The sequence below is a fragment of the Cibotium barometz genome, chromosome 11 (genome assembly GCF_041138505.1).
Source record: "Cibotium barometz isolate CiBa-2024 chromosome 11, ASM4113850v1, whole genome shotgun sequence".
In the NCBI taxonomy this organism is placed as follows: Eukaryota; Viridiplantae; Streptophyta; class Polypodiopsida; order Cyatheales; family Cibotiaceae; genus Cibotium; species Cibotium barometz.
The window spans coordinates 36,753,490-36,772,492 of NC_141056.1; positions in this window are offsets into that span (position 1 = coordinate 36,753,490).

Consider the following 19,003-nt stretch of genomic DNA (forward strand, 5'->3'; position numbering starts at 1 on the left):
ATCATTAACTTTATCGGTAGGTGACCCATATAGTCGATAGATATTGTCAATGAACATTCGTGCTAACCCATGTGTAGTCACTGTCATTTTTGTTGGAATAAACCCACACATTTTTGTCAACCTATCCACGACCACCCAAACCGAATTGTGGCCTTTTTGTTGGAATAAACTGACATATTTTTGTCAACCTATCCACAACCACCCAAACTGAATTGTGGCCTCTATTTGTTTTAGATAATCCAACTCTCCCACTTACCATTTTGGATCTCTAGTGGACTTAGTAAACCACCTACCTTTAGGCATTCTACATGCTTTGATTAACCTTTTTATTGTTAACATGCTTTTATTGAAAAGAAGTCATGTAATCACTGTGCTCACTCAAACGACTTATGTTTTCACATGCAGAAAAAAATGACATCATCAAGAATCATGCAACATAAAAAGATGTTTTCTACTTTATCTAAGCTATAGAAGGCGATTGAGTTCCATAGAGCTTATGAGCGGTGAGGAGGGTACATCATGTTCACCTTGCAAACACACTTTCTTACCATGTACTTCAAACTCAAAAAAATAATGCAAATAACTTCTAGACAAAGATGGACCAATGTTATATAACCACTCACGACCTAGAATAACATCTGCTTGAGTGATATGCATAACTTGAAAATCCAAATGAATCTCATGACCTTGAATGACTAATGGGATATCACAAACTACTATATCCCATACATCTTTATCATAACCCTTAATCAAAGAAACCACATACTTATAATCACTTGAGCTTTCTAGAAACTTTAATTTCTTGACTAAAGTATAGTTCAAGAAATTGTGTGTGGCACTATCATCAATCATAACTTGTACTTTGTGGCCCCCTTAACGTGACCATACATTCAAACCAACTCATGTGGTCCAAATGTTGACACCCACATCGATGACGTGACACAACACTCATGAGTAGAATGAGCATGGTAAACCTGAACCTCTTTAAACACACAAGAAGTCTCTAGAGGGAGTGACTTTCATGCTGCCCCCTTGGGTGGGAGCTACTAGCATCCCTCCCATTGAAGCACTTACAATGGTAGAAGCTTGCATATTATTCTTTAACTCTTGAATAAAGAAAAGTATCTTATCGTACTTGGCCTTAATGTCCAAAGTACGGGACTCTAAAGCCGTAAACTATTTAGTACTGACCAAATTATCATCAAGAAGGTCATCTTCTATCATCGTGACATTAGCTTGCATATTATTCTTTAACTCTTGAATAAAGAAAAGTATCTTATCGTACTTGGCCTTAATGTCCAAAGTACGGGACTCTAGCATCCCAAAAGTTGGTGGAAACTCATAGATACAGTCACCATTGTACTCCCTTGGCAGCTCATCGCTTCTTCTATCCTTTGAATTTGTCCAATGAGTTTTCTAATGACTGTAGATGAGTTCATCTTTCTAACAATAGGAAGGAAGCTTGAAGGAGGACAATAGTTTCTAGCAGGGCACTCCTGAGGTCTCAAAGGCACCTCTTCATCCACACCTTAGTACCATCATCATCTAGGTCAAAGTCAATATTGATTCCGTAATCTTTTTCTTTACCATCTTTCATTACTGTTTGATACTTTAAATCATCTTCTGATGCAGAATCCTCCACAACTATATGCTCAGAACCTTTCTTTGATGTGCTGGGATTGTCCCCATCTTGCAAATGGTAGGAAACAACGTTATATGCCAAGGATATGCTTGAGTCCAAGATGTATTGGATACTCCCGTCAATGTCTATGTGTTCACTTAAAGATGCTCTGAAGAGGCATTATCTATTACAGCACTCAAGTTTACAAAAACATGGCCATGTTGAAGCTTTCTCTCAAGGAACCTCCTACTAATAACTCCTTTCCCATCAACCAAAGGAACATAAAGGCTATGTCCAAAGGCATCTCCAAAGGCCACAGTGGCATTCATAGCAGCGAGGAGAGAAAATGTTACAAGGAATAGTAGAAAAGTACTTAAAGACTCATTCACTTACTATCTCTGTAAGCCTGAATGGACCTTGTGCCTAAGTGCTTCTCTCCAAGCCAAAATGAGCCTTGCGTTTGGTGCATATGTACATGATAACAGTGCATATGTGCATATGTACATGCATAATATTATCATGACATCAACCAACCTTGGATTAGTGGCCATGTAACCTTCTATGGAGGACATGATGCAGCTGGGACAATGGGTAGGGGCTAAGGAACTCTTGATTTGCACATAAAATTAATCATTCATTGATCTTGTGATTATATTATTACTTGTTGTTTTGTGTGGTAACTGCAAGAGGTGCTTGCGGATATGGCAACCTGTACAGTCAAGGCTACGGTGGTGTAGCAATGATGACAGTAAGCACTTCCGTGTTTGACAATGGGAAGAGTTGTGGTGCTTGCTGGAATGACCCCACAGGCTGTTTGGCAAGGGAGCCCTCCATCGTGGTGACTGCCACAAACTTATGCCCTCCAAACTACGCCGTGTCTGGTAGCAGCAACGACGGCGGCTGGGGCAACCCCCCCTTGCAACATTTTGACTTGGCGGAGCCCATATTCCTCAAGATCTCTTGTTCCTCCGCCGGCATTGTGCTCGTTCTATTCAGGAGGAACTTTGATCGCTCATCGCTCCCACGCCTCCCAGAAGCTCCGGGCCTGCAGGTTTGATCTTCGCCAAACCCTTAGGTTTGCCCTTGCACCGCTCGGCACAAGCTGCGCAAGGACAAGTGAGGTTGACCTTCAGAATATTTTTCAATTTGAGTCTCACTTGCCCTTGTTGATACGTGATGATATTTTTTGAAAGCCTCACTTGCCCTTGCGCAGCTTGCGCCCGACGCAAGCCCTTGATTGGTGCTCGTCCCTTGCACAGCTTGCGCCCGGTGCAACCTATCCTTCACTGGCCTTGCGCCTGACGCAAGCCCTTGATCGGTGCTTGTCCTCGTGTGCTGATTTTTCCCTTACGCCCGACGCAAGCCATTGATTGGGGTCCTCCAGGGTGTGTGTATCTGCATATTCTCTAGGGTGGGGTTGTTGAGCAAAAGGCACTTAGGCCTAGGCGATACTTGCCCGCACAGAATTCTCCATTAGGCTAAGCTAGCCACCTTAAGTTTTAACTCCTATACAAAAGGAGTTTAAATTTCTTCTAGGAGAAGCCTTCAATCTTTATGTTCTTCCCCGACCTTAGATTTTCAAAATAAACTGAACAAAACCTGGAATCAGATGTGTTTGGAGAGAAAAACTCCTCCCGGACAAAAAAAAAATTTGCCCCCCAGGGCGGTCCGGCACGCAAATCCAGGCGGGCGTCCCAAATTTGGGTACCCCGTCCCAAATTTGGGTCGTACACACTTACTAGGATGCCCGTACAATGGCCGTCCAAGAACCAAAGGACGACCACCCACTGTGTGATCCACACGTACCGTTACGTGGACACCCATGCTGCCCCAGACCAGATAAGGTACATGCGTACCACTCTTTTCCCTGACAACCGACACCGTACCTTTTCCCTAGACCCATGCAGGCCACTGATCCGTAGCCTTTGAAGGTACACCGTCCTTTCGTCCTTGCTTTGTGCAGCGCCCGTACCCATACCCCTCAGCTATATAAACCCCCGGGGTGCTCCACAGGCAACACGCATTTCTTGCCCTTAAGGACATCTCACAACCCCCCCCATTTGCGTAGACTTTAATAAGGGTTTTTTGCCTTAAGAAAGGGTTTGTGCGCCATACTCTTTTGCTCATACGGTGAGCAAACGAACTCAGAATTCAGATCCGAATGAAGCGTTTCGATCGCAGCAGCGAGCTCTACAAGGCGACGCCTAAGATGGCCTCTTCTCGAAGACGTCAAAATATTACCTCCAGAGGAGCGCGCAATAACGAGATTAGGGAAGGTGCTCCCAATGCGGCTCCAGCCCTCCCTTTTCAAGCTCCTCAAGGAAATGGTGGCCAGGTTAGCTTGGTTAATTTTTAAAAGAAGAGATTTTTCTTAAAGTAGTGTTAATGAATGGTATCTTTTCCTTTTAAAACGACGACATAAAAATTATATAAAGTTACGAATTATGTGATGCTGTATTCGATAAATTCCGTTGAAATTGTTATCTTCACGAATTGTGAATGCTATATTTAATAAATTGCATTGAAGTTGTTATCTTTAGAATTCAAGATTTTTTTTGGCTTCAACGCTAACTCCGTTCCGTGCTTGTGTACCCCGGCGACGTCGTTAGCAAAGCCCGGGAATGGCCCAAGGTATCCCTCATACCATTGGGAGAATAAGGATCGCCGATTGAGGCGAGAGATTATGAGGCTGCCTAGTTCTGAGGGCCCAGGCTAGTGCGGTAAATAAGCCCACCCTAGTGTGCAGACATCCCTCTGAGGGGCGGGAGGATCCAGCGATGGAGAGCCTGAGAGGGCGACAGGCCGGCTTGAGTCCTCGCGAGCGGCCAACGATGAGGTGTATGGTCCCGTAGGGTTTTGCCCAGCATGTAGAGGCTGGAAGGCCAAATTCTAGATCATCGGCAGTATAAGAATAAGAGAGCCGGTTTGGCTTGTATGGAATTGATTCATGTATAAACTTTTTATATAAATCTTGTCTTTGGCATGATTGTATTGTGAAAAAAGGCTGTTTTAACAAACCTTGTGAAAAAGGGCCTTAATTAAGGAATATGTTTATTTATGTCAAACAGTGTGGTAGGATTAATTAGAAAACAAATTGATGTGTGAGTAGGGTGGAAAGTGGGAAGATGGAATGCCCCGACGGCACCATTCTACGGACGGGTGGACCCGATTAGTCGGGTAGCTTTCCAACAGATTAAGTGAAAGCCCTATGCTAGATAATTAGGTTCTTGGGCAACTCTATTCTAGAAGACTAGGCCAGTGGCTGTGCCTTGCATAAGATGAGGAAAAAAGCGTTGTCTCTAGAAATCAAGTCTAGTAGTTGCCCAATTTATGATCAATTGCCCTATGGGTGATTTGATATTTAGAAAATCACGCTCCCCCTGCAAGATAGAGCTAGGTCATACCTATGAATCGTATCCTTGAATCTCTACAGGGTCAAGGTGTCGATGAATAGGAAATTTTTCCCAAGATAAGACTTACTGGACTATCTTAAGTGTTTCCCCCAAATTAGAAGGGAGGAACCTTACACGCAGACTGTCCTTTACTGTCCTTGTGATTGGTGCTTGTGCCCTTGATTGGTGCTCATGGTGGTCATGCTACTGATTTTTCACTTACGCTTGGCGCAAGCCATTGACTAGGGTCCATGTGGGCCATGGCTCGTATTAGAGAGTATGAAGTTCAGTCTTTGTGTTATGCCCAAAACTGCCCAGCCTACTTCTTTACCGCCGTGGTCTTCCAATCATAGAGCATCCCTCGCGCATGTGATTATTTGTTTCTCATGATTGATTTGTAAAACCCTCAATGATAGAAGAGGCATTTCCTATCACCATCGAATGCTTGCAATTATTCTCTGCTATTCTCTGCACACCTGCTATTCTTGCAAATAATCACACATGACCTTGAAGTAATTCTTCTAGCCACTATTGGGCTTATGCTATTGCTAATAATTTCAGTGGGCAACATGCGCAAGTAGCAACACAAAACTATCTTTGTGCAACCATTGAATTTTTGACTTTATTTTCACCATCTCCCGTGATGACTTGCATTTGTAATCGCTTATGTATGTCTAACAACATATCTATTTTATGTGTTTAATATTTAATGTATGTTTAACAGCATCTATTTTGATATACAATGTGCATGTCTCGGGCTTCAACACATTAAGATGAAAACATTGTAGTTGTGTAATGACAAGACTTGAGAGTGCGGCTAATGTTCAACAAGGTGAAGTAGGCCTCAATCCTGAAGTCGGTGCAAACAAGGATGATGATGTAGCTGCTGTAGGAAAAGATATGGATCTCAATAGGTATGGCAAAGAGATCAAACTTAACATTCTGCAAGATGTGTTGCAAACTGTGTCAATGAAGAAAAGAAGGGCTCCACCGCCGATCCCTCTTTGTAGGCTTCTTGTCAACCAATGAGGCAATAAGAACCGTGAGTGGTAATATCAATGAGCTTGCCACAAAGTTTGATACTATGGGCTATTGTGCTTCCACGGGAAACTTCTTGGTATCTATGAGTAGGCCTAGGGAGCTTGATCTTGAGGTGAATGATGCTGATCATGCATTGTGGGCCCAATGTGGAATCTGGTCAATAAAGAATTTGAGGCACATAGATTCAAGATGATCCAGAGTGGAGCATATTGAGCAATAAAAGGTTTCTTGTTTGGTATGGAAACCATAGATGTAAGGCATTAATGGAACGCATCAAGCAAGGTAATCTATCGACTCAACTTTGATCCCTCCCTCTACTCTAATTGATATCTCTCTGTATAATACATTGAGTAAACATTGTAGTGTACTCGGCATCTCGATCTCGACATGTTTGTGTTTATTGTTAGTTTTTGAAGTTTGAAAGATCTCAAGAAGGTGAAATATTGCTTGAACTTGCTGAAGTTAATAGGTAAGATACATGTGAGCACCCTTTTCTTCGTAGACTCTTGTGGAATAGAAATACATGAGTATTTGAATGTATTTTTCTTTTAGGCTTACCTGGGCCATGTGCCTCATACACTTGCACATGATATATTTCTTATGCTAAAGTTTGGAATGTCTGACAACGGTACTTTAATAAGGTAATTCTCCAATGATGAGCAAAAACTCCTTGCTCTCATGATGAGAAAAGAGATGAAGGGGAAAAATAAACCTTGGTATAATTGTCCCATGAATGGCAGTTCTCTGAGAGTTTATTTTCAAGGTATCTATGAGCTCATTCTTGCTTTTTCTTTTGCTCAATCATTGTTGTTTAGTCTTTGACTCTATTTTCCTTTATTGATTGAATAAGAATAAGTTTACAAATAAGTATGAGGAGGAGATGAATAAAGTAAGCCGAGATACCATGACACTTGAGGAGTCTGAGGAGGCACATGGACCAGCAATAAAGAAGGTAGAGGAATTGGTGAAAGGTAAAGGATATAAGCTTGCTGCCATTGAAAATCCTATACATGGTGAAGGATTCTTTCGAGTGTTTCTCTCCATTAACTTTGAGCAAAAGGGGAAACAAGTAACTGAAGACAAGTTTACTAGGGTACCTATGCGCAAGCAAAATTGGATCCGAGAAGTAAATGATCTTTTCCCTTACTCTTATGTAAATCACTTTCTTGCTTTTTGTTTTGCACATAGCATTGTCTTGTACATGCTATGATCATTGTTTTGCATGCAACAACATGTATCATTGTTTAATGGACTATATAGGAAGAAAGAGGTGTTGAAGCTCCTTGCTTCACATTCGGACACATGGGAAGCTCATGACATGAAGGCTGACAATAAGTCATTTCACAAGTACATCTCCAAGGAGACATATTGGAGTCAAATGATTGATCTTGCAACAGAGATGGTTTCTATTATGACTCTCAATCTTAGAGAGGATCAAGTACCGAGATGAACTTATCTATTTCTTAAGTTGTCGACAAATCCATTTCAAGGGTGCATTCTTTGACATTGAGGATGACATGAGACACCATGTTCTTCATGAAAAACAACCATTCATGACTATGTCTGTTCGTCATCTTGTTTACAGGTGACTTGTTAAGATGATAATTTAACAAGGTCAATAGTATGCATGTCTAATGCATACTTACGTAAAAGTAAACTTGGATATTTCAGGTGGGTTATGCACCCACTCCGAGGACAATATATCTCAAATATTCCCATGGAGTGTCATGATTGGGTGATTAAAGATGGAACCTCTACCATGTATCCACCAAGTCTTGTGGCTCGGATCGACACAAAATGGGAGTTGGATGTGTGTCCTTGGTGGATCGATTATCCATCGAGAAAGAGACACCCTTGTTTGCAGGTAAAAACCATGTCTTATCTTTAGCTTCCATTGTACCACATGCTTGATGGGCAATCCATGTATTATCTTTACCACTTTGAATAATAAAATGGTTGAGATGGAAAGAGCGGGGTATGAAGGCTCCTGAACAAGGTTCAGCTTCCAAGAAAAAGGAGTTAAGAACCAAGAGAGGAGCTAACTACTTGAGTAGTAAGAAGAACTTCTTTGATTCAATCCATTTAGACACGGACCAGCCAAAGGTTGATGTGGGAGGCACGCACGACCATGGAAAGAAGATTGGAGAAATGCAAGGTAAGAAATATTTGGCATGAATACAAGGTAAAGTTCAATATATGGATATGTAATTCCTAACCATGTTCCCAGGAAAAGGAGGAGGTTCTTTATCTAAAGATGTGTACCATCGTGTCATCAAGGTGACATTGTGATGGTTGCAGATGCCATTGGAACAATAGATGGCCACAGGTTAGTAGTATCTCTATGTGAGCATCATCATGTGATGTATAAACCATTCTATTGTTGACCACGTGTACATATGATTCTCTTTCAAACTTCTTAATTTTGAATAGTCCTCAAGAGTTGTCATTGCAAAGCACAAGTAGTGATCAGGTGGTTATGATGATGTGGGCAGACTTTCTGACATCCCTTCCAATTGCACAATGTGGGATGGGCCAACAAATTCTCGAATGGAATATCTTTAGCAAAAGCTATTTTCAAGTTTCCAAGGGAGTTTGTGGTAGATAAGGGATGGATGGTCACAACACGTCTACCAGAGCACCTTCCTCTGATCCATAAGGAAGCTGCTACTCATGGGTTTACTTTCTATCGTACATTGATGGTATACATCAACTCTTCCTACATGTACAAGGATCCAAAAGAGGTGGTAAGTCAACATAAGCATAAAAGATATAATGTATTTCATTATTTTAATGGAATTTGTAAATGTTTATGAGTTAAGTTATGTTCCCACATAACTTTAGTGTCTTTCCATTCTTGCAGGTTGAATGGCTAGTGCTATCCTCTTTCTTTCTTAACTATTGTAAGCCACTCATATACAACAAGGCAGAAGCATTTAAGAAATATCCTAAACTTTGCATTGCTGGTACCAATTGGATGAGGGAGAAAGCTTGGAGAGGAAAAAATATCAACTTTCCAAAATGCCATTGTTCGAGGAGGTGCAGAGAGGAATAAAATCTTGAGTGGGTAAGTTATCTATATGAGGTCCCTATGTGAAGTGTGTGCTTTATTGAGATGTAATTCTATGAATGTTTTATTTAACTCTCAATGCTTTGCAGGTTTCTCATACATTGCTTTACAAGGCTAAGAGACACGATCATTGATGCATTTGCAAGGACAAGAAACATGGCCAATGCATGCAAAGAGTTGGGCCATGAAAGATCCCTGCCTCCTCCGTGCAACAAATTCGGGGGTGCTAGCACTGGAGGTAGCACTTCTTGCGTAGAGCAGAGCCTCTCACTCGGGGCCTCGCCCATGGATATCCGGACAAGAGACTAATCCCTTGGTTCTTCCAAAATCGAACCTGGAAAAAACTTCGCTCGCCCAGAAAGCACAGGCGATTCCTCCAGGATATTTTTATTCTAACGTAGTCAAGAGCCTTAAATAACCAAACTGATCTGACCAAACCCGTAAGTCACATGGTCAAATCTAGGAAAAGACGCACTTGGATCATAGAGACCAACGTTTTTTTCCTCATCGAGAAGCACAACCATTGATTCTTTTCCATAGAACAAAGACTATCTAGGATTTACTTCATCTATCGTAATATAATAGAATTGAGTCTCATTTTAAGGATGCATCAGTCCAGCTAACCCCATCCAGTCCCATGGGACCACTGTAGTGATAGGATCCATTTAGGAATTTGGTTATGTTTTGTCCCGAGTACTAGGGAAGAGAGTTCCCCCTAGCCGGCTCTTCATGCAAACTTCAAGATAGTCACACCACTTATACACCCAATATGAAATTGCCTTTTTCACAGATTCAGCTATCTATAAAACAATCTTTTAATGAAACCATAGTATCACTGATCATAATTCTCCAAAATATCGGGTTGAATTCTAATTTTCAATCATTCCTTCATCGGTGTACCTATGGCATCATTGGCAACATGAACGCTCACCACCTGTCCACTCAGGGGCCTTTTCAATAGTTCCTAGCTCATAGTACCCAGAAATATAATCACATAAGAAGATGTAGATGGACTATCTGTTGATGATAAGTAAGATCAACCAGCAGCTCCATATAAAAGAGCCATGGACTCATCCATTGAGGACCAGCAAGGTCAATCAACCAGATCCATGCCCGAGTTCAGAAAACAACTCTAACACCTTGTTCCATTTTTCTTGCTCGTCGCACGCGTGGGTATCTTGACCGCTCGTCCTCCGTTGACTCTCCGTCAGCAACAGCTGCTGTTGCAACTTTATCACTTAGGTCTTCACGACCTCATGCACAAGATGGTCAAAATGCTTCTCTAGCATTCTTGACATAAAATAATCATTTAAAAACAGGTCATAAATATAGTTTCTAATGAACTCTCATCTTTTCACATTGTTCCACATCATTTCCCGTTATTTCACATTCTTCTACATCAGTTCACATTGCTTAATCCACATCCAATCATATGTATTACCATCGTCCTTCATCCATTCTCATCCAGTCACATCATATTACATCTCATCACATCTCATCCATTCTCATCTACCCATATCCACATCACATCCATTCACATCTCATCTCATCCATTCACATCTACCCCGATCCACATCACATCACATCCATTCACATCTATCCCGAATTCACATCACATCACATTACATCCATTCACATCACATCTCATCTATTCACATCTATCCCGCTTCACATCACTATTAAACGAGCCATTTTCACTTAGAATCTTCAAATTCCAAGTCCAAATTTAGAATCTACACGTGATTTTACCCTAATATAGGATTTTATAGTATGCAAAATAGACACCGGATCAAGCTTATACGCGAATTTTAGTTATTTTTAGTTTAAAAAATGACTACCTTTAAACCTTAATAAATGCATGCCCATGCGTCCGATTGACGGACGGCGGACGGTCTACAACCTAATGACCAAGGGAATATCTTGGACATTTGTACTGAAAAAGAAAAGTTCACCCCCGGTCGCTTCGGCATGTAAATTGAGGCCCAGGTCCCAAATTTGGGGACCATACACACTCAGTAGGGCGCCCATACAATGGCCGCATAAGGACCAAAGGCCGACCACCCATTGTATGGTCCACACGTACCGCCATGTGGACGTCCATGCTGCCTCTCGCCAAGGGGCCTCTCGCCAAGGTATATCAGAGCCGATCTTAGCTCCTAGGACTTGCCATTTAAGGACTCTTTTACAATGTATGTTTTACCTAACATAGTGCTAATTAATAAAGATGCCTTACTAAGAACAAATTGAATTGATGTTTGAATGATTATAGGAAGAGGGAGATGCCTACTCGAGATTTCTAGTTTTCCAGTGTCACTCCTCAAATTTCGAGTTCTGTGACACCATGGTGCAGATATACTAGAGAAGATGTCCCTCCCCCATTTCTCTCATATCGAAACAGGATGGGGTAGAGATTTGTGAAGTCACGGGCCGAGATATTTCTTCATCTGAACGGATCGAGTTGGGAACCTTACCACCGATCTAAAGCAGATTCGTTGGATTGAAAAGTTGAAGATGGTCCATTTATTTTGGTTCGTGGGTACTCCCAAGTCCGACACCTCTATGAGTATAGATGGGAATCGCACACTGCAGGACCGGTGGGTGTATGATCAAGTGATGCAAGTCTTACCAGCCGACAAAGTAGCCGTGATGGGACATAGACCAATTAGAGTCTACCACACTTACCATCAGTTTTTTGAGTCTTACAAACTACAATGGAATCCCCATATTTCACCTATGTGGATCGCTCTAGCCTTATGTCATAGTTGATCTTAGGATTTTCCTTCATGAGACAAATTTATAAGACTAATTATGTTAGTCTCAAATCTTTGTAATAAAACTTGTCCTTGTAAATATTTGAGAAATAAAATGATTTCAATGTTTTACTTTAAAAAAATCTTAAGCGTTATGCAAAGTATGAATCTCGTAATCTTAAAAGTTTAATCTTATAATGGTGGGCACGACGATCAGCCTCCACTTCCCAATTCTCTACACACTGATGTCCAGAGGAGAAGAAGCTTGTGCTCAAGCAAATGTAACCTCCCTCCTTTAAGGGGGAAGCACTACAAGCATGGTCTATACATAGCGACCCTCATATAAATATGAAGAAAATAGCGGGGGTCGCTTTTGTGGATGCTTATGCGACGTTTAAATTACAGTTGTGTATGCCACCATTGTAGCGACCCTTGCAAACTGGAAATGAGTGGTTTATGCATCGGACTTGCGATGCATAAGCCACCTTTTTTTTTGGGTCGTTTATGCATCGCGAATTTTTAAAAAAACTAAAATGTGTTCATTTTCTTCGCCCGTTTCGTGCCAGGTAAGGTGTCTTGACTTTTGCCCCTCCTCTGGCTGAATCAACTTGGAGATATGTTTTACAAGAATGGTGCTGTTGCGTAGGTGCTTTCGGGCATGTATGGTGATGTGCCTACATCATGCAGTGCCCCATCCAGCCGGGGCGGAGCTACCTCTACAATTTCACTGTCACTGGCCAGCGCGGCACCCTCTTCTGGCACGCCCACATCTCTTGGATGCGCTCTACTGTGCACGGGGCCTTCATCATCCTACCAAAGGCACAGCGCAGCTATCCATTCCCCCAGCCTGCCCAAGAGATCCCTATTGTCCTCGGTACGCTGCCCCCCATCGAATAGATAAGTTGGCCATCCTGTAGGGGTGGCACTGGTCATCGATCATGTAGTAACACGTTGAGAGTTTTGCAACTTACAATTTCAGGTGAGTGGAGGAATTCGGATACGGAAGTTGTGATAAAGCAAGCGCTGCAGTCTGGAGCCGGCCCCAACGTCTCCGATGCCTACACGATCAATGGGCAGCCGGGAGCCCTCTACAATTGCTCCGCTAAGGGTAATCATTACTGTTGAGGCACGGACAGCTTGTTGTCTGTACACAATTTGGTTGGTGTAAAAATCAGCGTATTAAATTGCAGATATGTTTAAGCTCGTGAGTCGTGGGTGCTGTTACATCCAGCCGACAGGATGCTACTTCAGCCGACCAACATTTATGCTATTTTTGGCATAATATATTCAGTCGTGGGCTTTTGCATCTGCCAGGCTGGCCGACCAGACCCCCTCACCCATATATATAGAGACCTCAGCATTCAGTTCAGCACATCATCATCATTTGTCATCAGCGCATCTCAACGCATCTCAGATAGCAGCATTCAGCAGGGTGTTCTCCAATGCATCTCAGATAGCAGCATTCAGCAGGGTGTTCTCCAGCCAACAGCCTTCTGGACTGGCCGACCAGCTCCCTTCCTCACATTGTGGCAGCCTTGCAAGTAGATCACGTGGCCTTGAGGCACACAATTGAAATCTCCAAGAAGATGATAGGTAATCTAGATATCAATATCTTTTAATTCCTTTTACCACTATATCTCCCTATAAAACTCTAATTTTATAAAGAGCACTTCCTGCAAGTTTTTGAGGATGGATTCATTGTTAGCCCTAGATACCCTCATCGGAAGATCACATGCCATATTATCATCGGCCAATAAAGAGTATCATCCCACTATGTGTAGATTGAATCAGATTGAATTTGGTAGAGCAAAGGGAATTACTTGAGAGGCATAGTTATGCAAGGTACACAGTTAGGGAGCAGGGATTTCACTGACGTAAACGAAAACATGTGAACATGTTAATAACATATGTTAATAACACAAAAAATCTTGTGATCACATGTTATATTCACAAAGCTTTCACAAGGGCCTAAAAAAATTATCTTTGTCGGGCATAAAAAATCTTCTTAGGTGGCCACTGACATCCTATTATGTGAAGATGGTAACATGAGAACATGTGAATAGCTTATTCCCATGTGTAGTCAAGCTTTTAAGGGGTTCCCAAATGGCAAGTGACCTGCTATTTTGTGAACGGTAACATGAGAACATGTGAATAACTTGTTCACATGTGTTATTATCACAAAAAATCTTGTGATCACGTGAATATTAAATCCCTGTTAGGGAGGTGCAGATTGAGAAGCATTATATGTTCAGATGCCCACCCTATTATTTGATTCAAGGGAGATTCCATTATCTCAAGATGGATTCAACCCTCTCTCATAGGTTATACACTATAAGGAAAAGATGTGCTTGGGTCTGTACTTATTAGAGATTTAACACCATCATGAGGTTGTGCTAGGATAGTACCTATGGAGTTAGATCCAATGAGATGCTTCTCATGTTTCCATTACATACGTCTTTCGATTATATATGCTTTGTCATTGGTTGTCAACCAGGCTCCATAAGGATAAAGGAGTCATAGAGATCAACTACATACTCGATCGTAGACTCCTTTAGCCTCCACTTGTGCAGGTAGTTCTTACTCCTCTTTTGGCACCACTAACAATGTCGCACCATAAGAGGCTCAATATGTTTTTGATACTCTAAAAGAGGACTTCCATCAATCTCGCCAGGATTGGAGCAAGCCTATTCCTCAGGTTACTTATAAATTGCAGCTACCATCTCTAGTACACCAGTCTATCCTTGGTGGCTCTTTTGTGGAGGGGGTGTACTTTGCCTCCCGTGGGTTTTATGAAGCTCACCTCACCGATGCCTTGCAGAAGCAGCGTGTGCTTGAATTTTCTCCTTTATTTTATGGCAAGAAAATGGTACATGCTATGCCATGGTTCCCCAATAAGGACTATCAAAGTCCCATACGACATCATTGTCCTGTGTGGGTGGAGGTGGTTAATTTCCCAGACTATATGCAAGAAGAATTGCCAGGATTGGCCGCTGCACTGGGCCAAGTTATCTACCCCCCTCGCCCTGCTGGGAATCGTAATAGATTTTGTTTTGTGGGACACAGATACCCCTACCCTCCCCTCCATTGCAGTCAGGTTGAAGGTTTGCCAATGGGCCAAAAGTACTTTGAATTGAAATGGGAAATTTTTGCAGGTGCTTGTTTTCATGCCATAAGTACGGGCATCTGGCCTCTGAATGCCCTACTGTCTTGCATCCCCCTCCAGCCACCACTGCTATACCTTCTCCCCTGCTGGTTCAGCCCACTCATAAGCAAGAGACTACTGGGTCCAAGAATTTGGATAAAAATGCCTCCAAAGTTGGGGAAGTGGCTTCGCAAATGCTAGCCATAGCTAAAGGCAAGGACAAAGGTAAAGAGAAAGAGAAGGCCCCTGATAATGATGGTTTTTTACAGCCCAAGAGGGTGGTGAGGCAAAGACCCCTTCAATCTCGCCACTAGGATGCATCTACTCGTACTCCAGGCCAAGCCTCTACCTCAGCCACTCCCCGGTTCTTCTCAATTGGGTTGGAGTTCTCAAAAAACACATTCCTTTTTGTGATTCTGAGGAAGGGCTATCCTTTGACCCAGGGAAGGAAGGGCTGCAGCCCATGATGGCTAATGCTTAAGCACTCTTTGGTTGTATATTCTTGGTCTCCTCCTTTGTATATATCCTCATGCTTGACAAACTCCATTGTGTCACTCTTAATGTACAGGGCCTTTGCAATCCTTCTAAAGTGGAGGCTAGTGTGGAATTATGTTTTAACTAGGCAGCCGGACATTCTCTGTTTGCAAGAACATAACCAACATTCTATGGCTGGCTAGGCTGGCTATTTTGGGGACTATGATATCCACTATGCAGGTACTAAGCATTTCTCGGGTCTTTGCATATTGGTCAGACATGAACTACAGCCCCAACTTGCCTTCAATGATTATGATGGCAGATGGATGGTGATTCAATGTGATGTCAATCGTGATATTTGGGAATTTGCCTCTATTTATGCCTTGCAAACTTCTGCTTCCAGAGCTTCCATGTGGCATGCCATTGCTTCTTACCCATGGCGATCTTGTGCTCTTCTTGGCGGAGACTTTAATAACTCTCCCATGCCATCAGACAACACTACTCATAGATCTCATATGATCCCTTCTGAAAAGCGATCATGGGAGGAGTTACTTACCAGGACACATGCACAAGATTTATGGACAGCCATGCACACTGGAATAGTGGGCTACACCTATCATCATAATGCCTTTACTAACTACTGGGCTCACTTGGATAGATGGTATTTACTGCATGCTCAACAATATATAGATTTCAGTCTTCATATTGAGGTTGATCACTCTCTTGGTCTCTTTGACCATGCTCCTTTATGGCTGAATATTCAGTTTGGCAGCCCTGGGATGACATGCCTTTACATTCCATTCGGATGAAACATAACAATAAAGGATACCTGCAGCATGCACAATTTCAACAATTGATCCGATATGCCATAATTCCTCTTACAGCCCATGTCCATTATGACTGTAATTTTTCATGGCAACGCCTTGTGGACAGGCTTCAGCATGCTATTCATGAATATGGGAGTAATTTCATGCCTGACTGGAGAGCTAAAGTTCAGCATGCCAAAGCAGTAGTTCAGTCCTTGACTGTACATTCCCAATTGTAGCCCCTCTCCTCTCAACAAATGGACACTCTCTCTCAGTCACAACAGCTCTCTTGCAAGCTAATGACCGATGGAAATTGGCCAAGTGACTCAATTCATGGTGGATAAAGGCTACTCTTCAAAATCTTTCTTTCAAGGGTTACATGCTTCCAGGAGGAAGACCTCTTGCCTCAGAGTCCGTAAATGGATGGTGAATGGACTCGGTCTTTCTCAGGGCTCCAACATGAATGCTTTTCTTATTTTCATAAACTGTTTGCACCCCCTGCTCCTACCACTTCTTTGCACAAATTACAAGCTCGGGATACTCTTTTACAGCATGTTCTTCCCATTCTCAACCCACAGGAAGCTCTCAAACTTGATATGCCTTTCACTGATGTGGAGCTTGATGATGCCTTGTCCCATCTCAGCACTGGCAAGGCACCAGGGTATGATGGCCTCACGGTGGAATTTTTCTTACACTTTTGGGAAGACCTTAAAGGTGTTATCCTGCAAATGATTAATGAGGCTTGGCATACAGGAGTACTCTCCCAATCATGGAAGCATGGCATAGTTAAACTCATCCCCAAGCGAAATTTGTGTGAGCATCTCATGGATTGGAGGCCCATCACATTGATGCCTGTTGTGCTTTATGAGGGTCTGCATCCCTTGCAATATGGCTTTGTTCCTAGGCGGCAGATCCATGATAATATTGGCAATGCTCTCATGGCTATTGAATATGCAAAATATTCTGACCAAGATGTTTTTATTATGCAAGTGGACTTTGCTAAAGCTTTTGACACGGTCAACTGGGATTTTATCTCACAGACAATGGCTCAGATGGGATTTTATCTCACAGACAATGGCTCAGATGGGATTTTCCCTTAGGTATGCATTAGTAACCCATCCATCTGCATTCTTGCACAGCATATAGGGTTGCACATGGTTTGCATAGCAGATATCTTAGCAGTCATCTTAGCAGTCCATCTTGCATCCTGCAAGGCATACATGTTTGCCCATGAACTCTCTAGGAAAGAATGACATCCATCATCAAAGGAGGACATAAGTTTTGGGCTTCAACTGGCAGCAGCAGGGGGTTTCTCTTCCACAGAAGACGGAAGTTTGCTCCAACATCGCCTCAAGAGGTTCAGAGCTTCAGGAATGACGGAGATGGTAGGTGAAAGGTTTCCACAGGCAGGTCAGGGGTGACTCAGGTATTTCCAAGCAGTTTTAGCAGCATTTGCTATTCAAGTCTCGCAGTATATAGAGTCTTGGCTCAAAGGATTTCACTCTTGCAGACGACCTCAGTCCCGGCAAGCAGAAGACAGAAGGGGGCAGCGGTTCGGAGGAGAAGGATCACAGAGGAGTCGAAGGTTGCCAGGTATACCACCCAGCAACAGTTTAGCAGCGGGCGGGGAATGTCACGTGCACACCATTGTACAGTGAAATGGCATTATTTTATGGCATGGCATCATCAGGCATTTAATCAGGATTTATGAGGCATTTTATGGACATTTAAATGAATGTTTTCAGCATGTACCACATGGTATGGGTTGGATTCAGCATTGTAGCATCGTATTAACCATCTAGACAAAAGCATTGGGGCTTGTGGAGGCAACCGACAGCATTCAAGTTAGCCGACCAGCCTTTAAAGCATTTATGGCATTTAAATGGCAGTCGTGAGCATATTCAGAGCTAGCCGACTGCAGCCAAGCTGGTCGACCAGCACCAATTCCCCATATATAAACAAACGCATCATTTCAGCATAGACATCTGGATCTCTTCAGCGTTTTCCTTCCTAGGAGCAAAGGGGGATACAGTTCAGCATCCAGTGTGTTCCTTCAGCGTTTCTACACCAAGAGGGCTGGGGACAGCAGCGCATCCACGCATCAGCATATTCAGCCATCTTTCCAACTCCTACATAGAGGGATACCAGCATACAAGTGGTGGAACTCAGCATTGGAGTCAGGATAGCCATCTTTCAGCCATCCTTCATCATTATTCAGCATGTTTCCCTCTCTTCTAGGGGTAGACATCATCTAGGACAGCATAGATGCCTTTGAATGACATCCATCATCAAAGGAGGAGTTTTGGGCTTCAACTTGATGCAGGGGGTTTCTATTCCACAGAAGACGGAAGTTTGCTCCAACATTGCCTTAGGAGGTTCAGAGCTTCAGGAACGACAGAGATGGTAGATGAAAGGTTTCCAGAGACAGGTCAGCGGTGACTCAGGTATTTCCAGGCAGTTTAGCAGCATTTGTCATTCAGTTCCCGCAGTACATAGAGTCTTGGCTCGAAGGATTTCACTCCTGCAGACGACCTCAGTCCGGGTAGCAGAAGACAGAAGGGGGCAGTGGTTCGGAGGAGAAGGATCACAGAGGAGTCGAAGGTTGCCAGGTATATCACCCAGCAACAGTTTAGCAGCGGGGAATGTCACGTGCACACCATTCAGGTGTACAGTGACATGGCATCATTTTAGCATCATAAGTATCATCAGG